The sequence below is a fragment of the Bemisia tabaci genome, chromosome 1, assembly GCF_918797505.1.
Source record: "Bemisia tabaci chromosome 1, PGI_BMITA_v3".
Classification (NCBI taxonomy): domain Eukaryota; kingdom Metazoa; phylum Arthropoda; class Insecta; order Hemiptera; family Aleyrodidae; genus Bemisia; species Bemisia tabaci.
The window spans coordinates 30,920,300-30,935,072 of NC_092793.1; the positions used below are offsets into that span (position 1 = coordinate 30,920,300).

The 14,773-nt window shown below is 38.3% G+C and overlaps 1 protein-coding gene across 6 annotated transcripts in view; it reads right to left on the bottom strand.

Moving 5' to 3' along the window:
• LOC109041225 (uncharacterized) overlaps positions 1–14,773 on the bottom strand; it is a 413,234-nt gene that overhangs the window by 237,769 nt on the left and 160,692 nt on the right. Inside the window, exon 2 of one of the 6 annotated variants that reach the window (XM_072299621.1) lies at positions 4,936–5,025. The exons of the other annotated variants lie outside the window; for them this stretch is intronic. The gene's annotated coding sequence lies outside the window, so the exon portion shown is untranslated. The remainder of the gene's footprint in view (positions 1–4,935; positions 5,026–14,773) is intronic. 6 annotated transcript variants of the gene reach the window in all.

Below are 14,773 nucleotides of genomic sequence, written 5' to 3' on the forward strand. Positions count from 1 at the left end.
CATTCCGCGCACACGGAATGGCCCTCGCGGTCCCCAGTCTGAAACTACCACTAAACTGATTCCACCTGAAGATAGGCTCAAGTGCTTGTTCTCAGCACTGTGGTCGGGGTTGCAAGCTTCGTAAAAGTTCAAATTTCCTTGGCTTTTCTCTAAATGTATCAAATAAATTTCTGACACCTAGTGCTGAAATCGCTTAACTTCGACAACTGCACCAAGATTCCCTGTCTTTCCTCTTGTATTTCGTGACTTTACCGGAGGAATCTCCTAATATTCTCTTACTGGTTGCATTCCACCAGGCCAGGTAATAACGCCACGGCCGTAAGAACATTTACCAGTTGACAATTTTTTCTGAGAAAATATTAATTTTGAAGAGACTTATGAGTTATGTAATGTTCAAGAGGTTGATTATTGAAATTGATACAGAAAAATCTGTAGACAAAGAGGAAATGAAGCGATCCTTTTGATTGAGGCGGATGATTGCGATGGGCAAGGGAAGTAGGTAAGTCATTTTTTTCAACCTATGGGTGACCTTACAGTACATTCTTTCACCCCTTGCTCTATAAGAACCATTAGAATCAACCAATAAGATCGCTCAATTTTCCCCCATTTTTCTTCTTCGTCTATGGCCTTATCTATCAATTGCAGTAAGCGGTCCGCTGACTCGTTATCATAAACTGTAGATTAAATTTTGTTAAAAAAATTCGAAAATATATAAAAAATATAGATACAATCACGACAGCTCCCGTTTCGTGTGCTGCAGTTTGGCAACATTCGAATAGGGCTTTTTTTCCTTTGCACACAGACAGCACTAGCATATCAGTAATTATCGATTGATCACGTGCATAGTTAATCAGTGTGTATCGGACGTCTTTTCAAAATTACAGACTCCCACCGGAATGTTTAACCAGCCGCTCCCAACTTATCAATGATGCACTTATAATACGGCCCTAAAAATTACGGGAATGAAACGTTGAGGGGACGGGTTCTCCGCCAATTTATGATAACAGTAATTATCAATCGGTGATCTTTGGCACGCGATGTCACGTTACTTTTCCCGCTTTAACAGCATTCACTCCTTTTAATCCAATTCTACGCGTATCAATGATATTCCTATTGACAGTACCAACGTTGTAATGGTTTTATGCACAGTCCACAGTGGGTAGGATATCGACACCGTAAGCCCGCAATCATATATCTCCTTTGCGGTGTCTGAAAATCTCCCCCTCTATGTTATTTTTTTGAAGGAGAACAAATTGACATCATTCCTTGAAGTTTTTGCAGAATTTTCTTCGCACAGAGAAGAAAAATCACCGCAGTTTTAAAGAATAGCCGTTGAGTAGATTTCCATTTAAAAAATGAAGTATGACAGGAAGACTGCGACGTCGCAAACCGAGTTATGTGATTGCCAACTTGCACCGTCGATATGCCTTAAAAAGTGACAAGAAAATATGTACTTGTTTTAAAAAAAATACTCTGAAACTTCATAGCTTGGAAAATCAGTAATGGCATATTAAATAATTTTCAACAAATTTTCAAGAAATTTTTAGAAATGCTGTTGAATTCGAGGCGTCTAGGACCAAAACCGGCTATCCTCATTGCCGTGTCTATAAAGTGTGCGATCAATATAATTTTAATATTGAAAGAACGAGAAAACTCCCATGTTCCTGTTTCCTTGTGAATTTTCTGTTATCAAGCCAGAAAGTATGGGAAAATGTTAAAAACAGCTAGAAGTTTCGATTTCTCCTCGCAGAAAATAAATATGATCACACAATTGCTAGATAGGGCAACGAATCATTGCCATTTTGGTTCAAGACGCCTTATCTAATAAAGGAGCAATCCCAAAAATGTTTAAGGCACATTTTTTGCTTGCATCTCTAGCTCATAGTAAAAGGTAATACTTCATGCACTCGACCATTCTTTATGCAACTTAACGCAAAGTTGGAATCATGAGCGGAGCAGTCAAGTCTGATAGCAGAACCCGGATCGACTTAAAAGTTCCGAGCCCGAGCATAATGTATCTTGACACAATGAAGTGACTGGTAGGTTTCTTTTTCGCTCGTTTTTTCACACGATCACACGATTGGGTTGCAAACCAGACAGGAAATGAGGAACACAGTCGGCCGAGGCCGACAAGTTGAAGCGACTCGGTGGCTTGACATGACGAGGAAATAAATTTGAAAGGAAAGGCGTGCGTCGGCGGAGTCTCGGCAACTTATGGAAGTAGTTAAAAAAGTTGCGGGCCAAAGTTTGAAGAATCGGGGAATGCGGGTGATACTAATGATAGATAATTTCAATGAGAATTCGGGCAGATAACAAGAGCGCGAATCACGGGGCCATCGTGACGTCACAGCTCTCGTGTTATCCCGTTAATTGGTGCCATGTTAATGTGGAGTGGCGAGATAACATCAGAGTCGCCTCGTGCCTGATACCACTCTCTCCGGCCCGCCGGCTTCGGGGTCTTCGTCGGCTAACCCCTTTTCTTCGTCCCTCCTGGCTCCTCCCTTGTATCTGCTACAGGATTAAGACCATTTTTCTCCTACTCCCTCGTCCCTGCCGGCCTGCGGGCTGATTATCGAAATTGATAGATACAGCTATAGACAAAGAAGACATAGGGGGTATGGAGAGATCCTATTGGTTGAAATATGTGGCTCCTATAGATTAAGGGAGAAAATGATGGACTAACTGTCGGGTTTCTCGTGGGTTGCCGTTTAACGGTCTATTACCTACTGCTTTTATCCATTGCAACCACCAGCTCCCACCAATAGGCTCCCTCTATATCCCTTTTTTGTCATCTTTGTCTATAGCTTTGTCTATTAATATCAATAATCGGCTCGCAGGGCTGAAGAGCCTAATTTCTGTTGCTCTTCATGCCAAATGTCGGGTACTGGCAAACCTCGATTTTCAGGAGAGCTAACTGAATTCGGATAGAATGAATCACTAGACATGGTACAAATTTTACTATTCTGAATATGTTTTCTTTACAAAATTTTACGTAGATAGGGATTTCCTTATAATATTTTTGGCGAAAATTTTTAATTTTCCCCTTACACGTTAAAGCAAGAGCTTACTTGAATCAAATCGCGCAATACTACGGTTTTGACGGACTTTTTAACCGAGCAATGTTCTTGGCATTTTGCGGACCCCCTGAAACCCGTGTTTTAACTGATTTCGAGTTTTCTAATGTCAGAATGGATTCAGCGTATCAAATTATGGGTGCATAGCAATTTTTATGAGATTCGGTACATTACCATTGCCAAAATGTAGTATAAAACAGTTATTCCCCAGAAATTTAGGGGAAGGGGCTATAGCCTCCTTAAAAAGCACTTTTTAAAAAATGTCATGGATAAAATAAGTATTACCTATAAAGTACCTCATAAGTATTAACCTATAGAACACATCCCTGCAGTCTGGCGGTTTAAACTTGGATCACACTGTATAATTTCAATAAAAATAATCAATTTGATTTTTGGCAAGTATATCATTTATCCATTTGTCTTCTCGGGTTGAAGAGTCCCGTGAACCCAAGGAGCTCCATCCTAAAGTCAAAGGGTCGGTCAAGGAGGTCGGCAGTCCCTGAAATCCGAGCGTGGAGCCCAACCCCGAGCCGAAATGCATGTCATCTCAAGTGTTTGCATTCGCTGCGCTCCTCCGGGAGCCCGCGAGAGCGGAACGGAAAAGAAAACAACCGCAAGCCCTCCAGGCAAAAGACGCAGATTTCGAGGGATCGTAATTCGATATATCGCTCAACACTTCCAAAGTAACGTATATCGACGCACGTATCGCACCGCGGGATCGGCGCCGAAAATTCAAGAAGTTCAACGCGAGGAGGGGTCGGGGCGTAGAGGGGGAGGGGCCAGATAAAGATTCGGCGGGAGCAAAATCGAGCGATGATAATTAAAATCAAAATTGAAATTCAGGGAAACGGAACCGGGGCGAGGCGGGAGCGGCGGCGGGACTTGTTAATTAAGTAAATGTTGGAAAGTAAAGAAAAGAGGCACATAAAGGCATTACCATTCCAATAAACGATTTTCACTGGCGCAGTCGTCCCCGCCGAGATAGGCGTCGCTCTCAGCGTCTTCGACGTGCATCTCTCATACAGATGTCACGCGGATTACGATCGCAACCGCGGCCTCCCCTCCCGCTCGCACACCCCTACACACCAGCACCCTCCGCCCACGCACCCGCGCTAATATAAAAGCCCGAAAGTACGGAATCCTTGGTTTTTGCATTTTCGATCTCTCGGAATTAACGGCTGCGGGTTAAATATATTCGGGGTGTCGTACTTGTGTCCCCCACCCTTCCGCCTCCCCCGCGCCACCTGAGGTATCCATACGCGGTGCCTTCGCGCTCTCACCCCTTTTCTTAAACGCAACCCTCTCATTTAACTCCATAAACTATTGATTTTCTCGCGTCTGATTCCCTTGGACGTATCAGCAAATCATGCGAGTTCCCCACTTTGAGGTTCTGTATCTATGAGAAATCGTCGTCTCCCGGACGAAGGAACGTAACCAGTGGCGTGGCGTGAATTGTCGATTATCGATACTTCTCCATTTGAAGCTATGGTAAAGAATCGATTCTTGAGGTGTTCGTTGCAAACACCCTGTATATCGATACTTTTCCGTGGGTTTAAATGGTAGATCAATGGATACATCGCAAAGCATGCCACGCCACTGAACGTAACTCCATTTCAAGGTTGCAAAATTGACGCAAACAATTCAATCTTTCAAAAGATTGAGCAAGTACAATGTGTGTCCGAAATTGTTTTGATTTTTGCATGAGATTGGAAGAAAAATCAGAGAAATTACCAGTTTGAAATGCCCAAGATTTTCCTGGTAAAAATACAAATAGCGAGGAGAAGATTCGGCACCACTGAAATGAAGTTACGTTATTTCGTGGCGACGAAATAAGAGTACAGAGAGGATAACAATGACTCACATTTCTCTGGAGCTGCTAGGACTGGCAGGTGCGAGAGATTAGAGAGGATGACAGGTCGATCGAAACATTTCGAATATCCTTGTCGCTTACCTGAAAAACACATAAAAATAGCTTGATTACGTCGATATATTTTGGGAGTAACAAAAAAAGTGAAACTCATTTACCTTTACCATTGTAATGTGCATCCTTGAAAGTAAAAAAGGGAAAAGATTAAAAAAAAACCCTTAAGTACTTTTTTGCTTTTTTAACCTAACTTTTTTATTTTTTCCGCCTTAGGAAACTGTAATCTGAGCTTCATTTTTTTATTCGCGCACACTTCTCAAGAAACTGTGTCTTGTAGAGAAAATTTTAAAAGAGAGGAAATTAGTTTGACGAATAATGCGAAGCCGACCACTCTCACGCATACCATAACATTTTTCAATAAGGAACTACTATTTCTGCCTCACTTTAGAAACAACATACGAGCCATTTGCTTCCAAACGCAGATAAGTCCTTCAATGGGTCAACCAGGTATAGTCGTTCTCCTTTGCAAAATATGGTTCATCTAGAACGCAAGAGTGTTTAATGTTTCTTGTGCAGTTGATTAGTATTCTATCCGTTGGCAACAGGGCAAGATAAATCTGAGGCCACCCATGAACCGTATAATGACGATTTTCTGAGCCGCGGCTTTATATTGATAAATATATTCTCGCCGGCTATTCTCGCATTGCGTCTGGTGCAATGCGAGACGTATTCATATAGTCTTGTAGGCGCTAATATCATTTTCACAGTGTCTTAGGATATACATTTTTCCAAGAAGCGGGCCCAGTTTGCCCAAAATATTCGCGGCATCTGTCGACAGTTCTCGAGGAGTATTTTGAAATTGAGCCCTCCTGGAACCAGTCTGATCCAATCACGCCGACTGGAGCCACTGCTAATCCTGTTGCCTAAATTCGCAAAGACGTAACCAGCCATTAAATCACGAGGAATTAATAGCGGCTGCGGATGTTTGCGTCTGACGCAAATATTAGACCGCGCGAAGTTGGAGATCCCGAGACACTTTGAAGTAACTTGGAAAATTGGCCTTGTTCTACCTATTTTTGCCGAGGAGGAGACGACGCGAGCGCGAGCGTGCAGTAGTGTTTGATGGAATTAGGGCTTAATTTTGACTGAGTAAGTAGAGCTTGTTTGAAATTTAATATAATTTTAATTAATTAAGCGTAATTGAATATTATGCAAACTGATAAATTAAGGGAGACCCGCTGCTCCAGTCGGGGGCCGGGCGGGTAGGCGCGGGGGGAGCGCGGTCGGCCCTGTTTTTTGTGTCATCGAAAATATCGTCAGATTGATGTCGTGCTTGTTATTATTGCCTCGACGACGTAATCATTATTCATCGTTTAGCACTGGGGCCGGGCCTTGGCGGGCTATGAAATTAGCTTAAAGGAGCAATAAGTGTTTCAGCTTGTGCTGACATGTTTTTCTGACGTTTCCTTAGCTTCCCCGTCGCCCTTTCGGCCATTTCCGCGACACTTGCCCATTCATCCCTTTGCCGGCACTGGGTTTTTCCCACAGTACTTAGCACCCTCGTGCCGCGACCCTGATCGTCTCCCCCTCGCAGCTTTGCGTCCACCCCCCCCCCCGCCGCCCAAGCTCTAGACTTTTTCCTTCGTAGTGCCTCCAATCGGATAAACAGCCGATTTTTCCCTGCTTTCCCTCCTGTCTTGATGCGATTAGATTTATTCCTTTGCTTTTTTTTTTCATCTGCGATATAATACCTTCTTCATTCAAGACCTCGTGGGGTCAGCAGTTCTGCAATCTAATCTTGAAAAAATAACTTCAGAGGTGACAGAGAGAATTTATGGTTATTAAAGGGAGAATTATCTTCTCGAGAAACAAGCTCGTTTTTATTTGGTCGGGCGAGGAGATCCGACTGCGAATCGATTCGTTTGAAATTCAAATGTTTGATACGTAAGAGGGGTAAATTTTTGAGCCTTGTGATGATCTGATGTCCAGAATCGGTGTTCGTCATTACATGCTATAAGCTAATTTTTGTGGAGTGCATAAACAAATATTTAATTTTAAATGTTTTATTTCTTTCATATAAAATTAGGCAGTATCTTTCGGGGGACCCTTCATCTATAAAATATCTTGAAATCCTGTAATTATCTTTGTCGCTAAGTCACCGAAAATATTTCGTTCGTGGTTCCCTCCCTCCCAAAGCAATTCTTGGCAATTCATCCTAAATGTAAGTAAATTTCTTGTAAGAAGAAGACTATCATGATCTGGAGCACTGATAAAATGTTGAACATAAAAATGGGTAAGACGTACAATATACGCACCCGGATTTGCAGAAAATATCTAGGAATAAGAGTAACAAGCATAAGAGGGTTTCTGTGAGAGAAAACCAGTCATTTTTTTTCTTGGATTTTGGTGGGATTCGATGGGAATTTTAAAACTAAGCGCAATTTTACATCAATAAATTATTTCCTTTCCGAGTAAGACAAAAACTAAAAGACCAGCCTATCTCACAAATGAAAGCTGTTGACTTTTTTTGTGTAGGTGACGTTAAAGACACATTTGGACCGCGTTAAACAGGAAGGAACCAAGCCACATCAGCTATTGCCAAATTTAACCGGGAAATTTTATTTTTTACGAGAGCACGTCTGTGCAGTTTTCTTTGAGAATTTTAAGAAATTTACCTTATATTATGGAGAAAATTCACTGAAATTTGCCCAAAAATCCGCACAACCGTTTTCATGTAAAAAATTTAATTGCCCGATTATATTTGACAATAGCTGATGTGGCTTGGTTCCTTTCTGTTTATCGCGGTCCATTTAAGGGGTACGCTCCCTCACCCGTCCAAGACGAGTATTTCACTGGAGAAAAGGTACCAATTCTATGGGTATGATACCCTTGAAATTCAGTCAAGAGCAAAAAAAAATGTATAAATAAAATGAAAGAAAGCCGGAGTGGTGATTAATCTTGGCAATGTTCACGGTTATTGGATGAATCGGTTACTCCGGTCGATAGGAAAAGATAAGCGGCATTTGGAGGCAAGAGGAGCCAATATTTGGGGAAAAGCTACAGGTATATTTGTGCCAGTCATTGAGGCCGCGGCTCAAAGTCAAATGATGTAGAAAATATTACATTTAATAGAATCGCGGGGAGGGGAATCGTTTAAGCGAGTCAATCATTCGAACGAGGGAAAGTGCGAGGGGAATACTGTGTATTGTTTCCCCTTTCTTCGGTTTTTTTGTGTTTTTTCTCGCATTCCAGCATTTTTTGTTTCCCTTCATCCCACGCCTCGGCTTTTGACTTTAATTTTTGCGCGGAGTGGCCCTCTCTGTCGGGGGAAATTTTGGAGTGGATAAATGGGAACGCTCTCCAGCAGATTTTGATTTTTTTTGTGTAGGTTCAAAACCCAAAATTTTTAACGCATCTTTCCCGGAAGAAATCACTTAAGAGCAGGGGACAAATTCGTCGTTTCTCCTCCAGAAAAACGTTACTCCATTTCAATGTTGCCAAATTTTCCCTCGCAAATTACATTTTCACTAGGAGAATGTTTTGAATTCCTAGTTGAGAATTTTACTGATTTTTCTTGTGATCTCATGTGAAAATCAGACAAATTTTCAAAGAAAAACTGCGCTGGTACATTTTTGTAAAAAATTGAATTGTGGAAGTCAATTTTGCAAACTTGGAAGAAAGTTACGTTTCTTCGTCCGGGAAGCAACTATATATGCATAGACCATTGAAAAGAAAATGTGATGAAAACTTCAAATCAATGCATATTTTCATACTATTACTGAATTGTCAAGTAAACTGCATAATGTTATTAGAATCTTGTTTGGATTTTAAATAGTTTAACGTTGTAAAACCGAGCGACGAACTTGCAATTTTTAAATTTTTTTTTAATGGAAAGTACTATTATTTGGTTTCTTCTATATAACTGTAAAATTGCCTTGTTGATACTGTAAATTTTGATAAACTTATAACGAAGAAAATAAAATTACCGCCGAACCTGGTTTAAGAATGAAAGATACGCAACCCAAAAATTTCCTTCGATCATCTTGACTTAAAATTACTAGTTTGCTGCTGATGGAGCCATGATTAAGAGAAATGAATTATTTCTCGTCAATATTTTGTTTTACAAAATAAAAAAATGCACAGTGACCAGTTACATTTAAACTATAAATCAGCAATAAAGGGAATTTAATTGTTCAACAACCATTGTCTCCAACGCCCGGATGAATGGTGGATTTTTTTTTTCGTGCGCATTATTTACCGACATTTTAGAGACATCTAAATGTCTCGCTCGCTTCTCTGAATATAGGAAAGCTAAAATCCTCCAATAGGAAAACAAAACTGTAACTTATTCTTAGTATTAATCCGACTCAATTACTTCCGTCAGATCGGAATGGTTGAAAAAATACACAAAATAATCACTAAAAAATAATATAAAAAATTCCAATTAATCAGGTTGTCAAAAGCTTATTTTTCTCTTCTGCAAGAGGATGCAATTTGAACCACTAGGATAACTGACAGGACAAAAGCGGAATACCACAAAGTTATGTCGCTGATTGAGACTCGCTGTTGGATATTAAAAATAAAATTATCAGTCAGGTGCACTTATTAATTAATGAAAGCACAGCGTAAAAGTGAATGAAAAATATGAAGGGTGCATACGTGCATACTGACGGAATGCACTGGGCTCACCGCATATAAAAAACAAATGAAAATTCCGCGATGGCGCGGCTAGAAGATCACTCAAAGCAAATGTAGGCGTGGGTCCCACTGTCGTGGTATTAATAAATTTGGAACTAGTATGCAAAATTGGCGTGCTTTAATGGCACATTTTTATATTCATTAGTACAAAGCTTTTTTGTAAGCTGCGCACGGAAGAACCCCTATTCCTTTCGAATAGAGCAAATTTTGATGCAAAACAATTTTTAAAATTAAACGGGTCTCATGAGGAATGTTTCCTACTGCCTCAGAAATAGGAATTTTTCAGGACTTAAGCACACCTTCATTTTGCGACTGAACTGAAATAATATTGAAACTTAACGGATTTAAAGAAGTTATTCTTTAGTGGTTTTAATCACGAAAATAATATGGTGTTTAATAATCCGGTAGGATAATCTAGTTCTCAATGCTTACTTTATCGACGTAGAATCGTTATAATATGTATCGCAATGTGCGAAATCGACCGGGATTTTAAAAAAAAATTAATCGAAAAACTAAGGAACGTCTTTTCTCGAAAATTTTTGTTATTGCCCTTTCTTGTGGGAAAAATAAAAGGGAAAAACGAGTTTGTGTTAGAGACACAAGACGAATGCGAAGAAAATTTTGCAAAAACTTCAAGGAATGATGTCAATATGTTCTTCTTTAAAAAAGTAACATAGAGGCGGAGATTTTCAGACACCGCGAACGAGATATGTGATTGCGGACTTACGTCGTCGACATGTGAGTTACACAAAAGGCGGTAAAAATACAATTTTTGGATCTTTTAGACAAACCCTCTCTTTTTTCTCGTGTTTCTTGTGGACATTAAAACCTATAGCGTTGAGTCGTTGTTATATAAGAGAAGACAACAGATGTAAGAGAAAATCGGAGCACATAATTCTAATCTATCTATTTAGATTTTTTCAACAAAGTCGAAGATGGTGGGTAGCAGCAACTCGTAAATGAAGAAATTTTATCGAAGGAACAAAAGCATTTTGAATTTCCCAGAAAATTTACCACTCACTTTTTACGTAGTTTCCTCTTCTAGCATTCCCTCTAGTTTTAAAAATTGTCATTTTCTGCGTAATCATTCAATCCATATTTCGTCACCTCCCTTCCTTTTTCTCAAAGAGCAACCACTAAGTGACTGTTTCCATCCAGATCCCATCCGAGTTACTATTCAGGCATACAACTAATAAAATAGCCATGCATTAACCTTAAAGCAGAGAAAAGATTGTATATTTCCTTTGGTTTGCACCCCGTTCGAAAATTGTAATGCAAACATAAGATAAGCCTAACATTTTCAAACGTACCTTACATGCATTTAAAAATACTGGCGTAATGTGATAATGTTAGAAATCATATTGAGGCACACATATTAAAACACATATTCAATATAGTTTTCTCGTCTAAAATTCACGGAACTCTTGTGCAACAAGCGGAAAAATTACTTTAAGATTGAAGAATTTATTTGAAAACACAGCCGCATAAATTTATTATGATAGGAATTAAAAAATGGTAATTTCCTAATAAGAGAATACATTTACATGTTAATTTTAAAAAGGTTGGGTTGTTATTTCCTGTTAAGAACAAAAATGTGATTTACTACTTTCAATTCAAAAACTTATTTTAGAAAGACCAGCATGATAAAAATTTATTCGTGATGTATTGTTGTATCCATTTTTCTCATCTGATTTCACATGTCATAGAAATGACGCTCTTAAAATTACGGACCAACCCCATACAAAAAAACATGAGAAAGCGATTAAGTTCCCGTCAAAGTTAAAAATCTAATCGCTCTTCGATGGGTCCACAATAAACCGACCATTTGTATAAATTCAGTTATGAGTAAAACAAGCGTATCTGATTAATTTGACTTCTAACGGTCTACAGTGCTTACAGTAAAGAGACTACAGAGGACAAAGTTTTGATTTGCAATTTTTTAAAAAAGAAAATGCATCGCTTTCCCAGATGACCTAAGAAGCTCAAGTGAAAGTAATGTTGAGTTTATTTAGAGTGTTTCAGTTGCAAGAAATAATAGGACGAATCCCCAATGTATATAATCACGATTTTTAAAATTGGCATTGCAAGTCAAGAAATGATTCTCCTGTGAAACACCATAATTTGCCTTGAATCGTTTTGAGTGAATTAATGACAACAGTTTTCATTATTGACGAAATCACGTGGAACAAGTATTACACGCATGAAATTTCGATTTTTGTTTCTATTTTTATACCTGCATACTTCGTATATTCAAATTAAAATATAACAAATAGAAGTATTTCTCATAACGTTGTTAGCTTGAAAGCACACATAGCAGAGCGCATATTTTCTGACTTTCTGGGAATGTCAGTATTGTAACCGTTTGTGAGATGAAGAATAAATCTCATTGGTGCCACTTTAATTAAACCTTTATGTCTTGTATTAGGCCGTTCACAGGTGAGTGAAAAATATCGAGAGGAGCCTGCTAGTAGAGTACAGTAGTGCAGCGGCAAAAGGCCCCTCACCAAAAATCTCAACTTGCACCGGAAGTGTTTAATTTTTTATGAAACATCGAAGGATCAAAACGTTTCAATGAAAGTATGACCTGAATAATTTGAAATTGTTAATATTTATTTAAATTTGGAACTATGCATTTTTTTGTGCTGAGTATTAGTTACAAACTAGGTGCAGATTTTAGTGGTAAAGAGTTGAAAATACTGTCTTCAAATACGCAACATTCACTGATTTTCAGACCGATTTTTGGTGGAAATAACAACGGCTTAAAACAATTTCTTGTTAGTACTTGAATGAAACTCGCGCCTACAAGTAATACGCAATTACTTTTGATCTAGAGTGAATTTCCAACTACCTTTTACTGACCGAATCTTGGTGACGCTATTAACAATTATCAGAGGAAAAATTGATTCATTACCATGGACTTGATTGTCATCTTAAAAATATGCTAATTTGATGGCAAATACATTTGTTTTCTTTAAATGCACCACATTCTAAAAAAATACAATTAATTTTGAACTCAAATTCATGATAAAAACTGAATTCAAAAATCCAACTGTTCTTGGAAAAAAGAGGAAACGATCATTTGAAATGTTAAACTAACTAATTCGTAAATTAACTTGATATGTTTCCTCCCGATAGATACAATTCCGAAGATAAAACGCAGATAGATAAAAGTTTTGAAGAAAAAATCGCAGATAGATAAAAATTCCTGAGTAAAAAACGCAGAATGGTTTCAAATCAATGGACAGGCTTTTTATTAACTAATTGTAAGTATGAGGATTTCATTTCATGGTATCTTATTTTCGGTTAAAAATTGTAATTCCCCTTCCCCACTTTCCCGCTTATAATGATTCATGTCTTTCATGGCTCCTCTTATTGACATCTGAATAATTTTACCCTCTCAATTTTTGCTACAGCGCGGATTCTTCTAAAACTGTTTTTTTAATTATTTCATTTTTCCCCCTGAATTTTCTGCCATATTAAGGGACACCTCCAACTGGGCAGCATTGTCGGTCCAGATGGTAATTATAGGGTGATGGAACGAATGCAGGGTAGTCGGTGATCATCGAAAACAAATTGATTCGCTCAAGCACGTTGATTCTCGAATCTGCCGACAATACTTTCATTTTTGTCTTGATTGAGGCAGAATTTCTCGAGGAGCAAGGAACAAATCCTTAAGTTAAGATAAAGTGTGTTTTAAAGTAAGCAGTCTCATTCTGGATTCAAGGATAGATTTCTCGCGGCGGCAAATCAACGAACTTTTTTTCGGTGATACAACATAGGATTATCTTAACCCTCAATGGCATAGCGTTATACGAATTCGTAACAACGTTTTTGGGTTTTTTTTAAAAAAAAAATTCAATCTTTTCTCAGTGGCATGATTTTGCAAAATTTTATCAGTTTTTATTTTTTTGAATACCTGATTCCCAAAAATTTTAAATTTTGAAAAATATTCGGTACTCTATGATTTTCATGCAAGCTACATAATAGATTAGTATCCCTCAGAGTCTGAGATCCAAAATTAATTCGTGCCTTGGAGCATATACATCGGAAAAATTGAGTTCAATTGAGAACCGGTATGCTATCTAAATACGCATCGAGAAAAACGGAAACGTTTAACGGATTTTTTCAGATAGAAACATCGCTGGAGCAAAAAATCCTTTTAATCAACAGCTAAAGCTACAGAGAGGGTTGGCAGTCACTTACCATCTCGCGCTAATCGCATTTATTCGAATTAATACTCTCAGTAAACATAAGTGAAACCGCGTGTGATGTAAACCATAGAAACACCCACAAATTTTTATCCAATCTCGTAAAATTTAATATTTCATCAGTGCTTGTCTTTAAAACTCAATTGCCTCGCCCGCATACCCTAGCTGAAGATTCTCATGTCATTATCATTCCACCCTCACATGGACATCCGTAAAATTGGCTCTCATTTTTCGACCATAGCCACTGAAACCGCTTTCGGCGCTCTCGCGAGGGACCATGTACAGGGCGTTTCAACTTCATCAATGAAACTCTAAGTCTTCTCAAACCACTTTCTTCATTTCACTTCGGACTGACTATAGAAGAATTTTCCATTTTGCTCACGAAGTTATTTAATAAGAAGATTACTGTCGCACTGCCCTAAACGAGAGAATTGGCTCAACTATTTTACAAACCCATAATTTCGTTGAAAAGATCTTGCAGAGAATCGCCTTTTCCTTTTGAAATAAAAGAAATTTTTATTTTATTTTATTTTTTTCAAATGACCGCAGGAATAGGGGTGATCGAATAAGGTATCAATCAAGTTTAGCAATTGTTCAAGTTCATCCATCTTAATATTTTAAAAATGTTCTTTAGACTTATGGAAATTAGCATAAAGAAATTATTCAGTTTATTTTGAGAAGGCTTTCCACGTATGAAACAAAAAATAATAGAAATCTATGGACTTACAGGGTGTGGATTTTTGAAATTGTGTAAAAAGTGATAAAGTGATATAGTAAAACTATATTATCCAGAAAAATCTCACCCACAATTTTCTCGGTAAAAAAAATAAATGCGCCGTCAAAAGTTCATTTCATTTTACCTGCATGTTTGGGTAAGCGATTCTCGAATTATAAGACTAAATGACGAAAATAGATATTTTCTTAAGAGA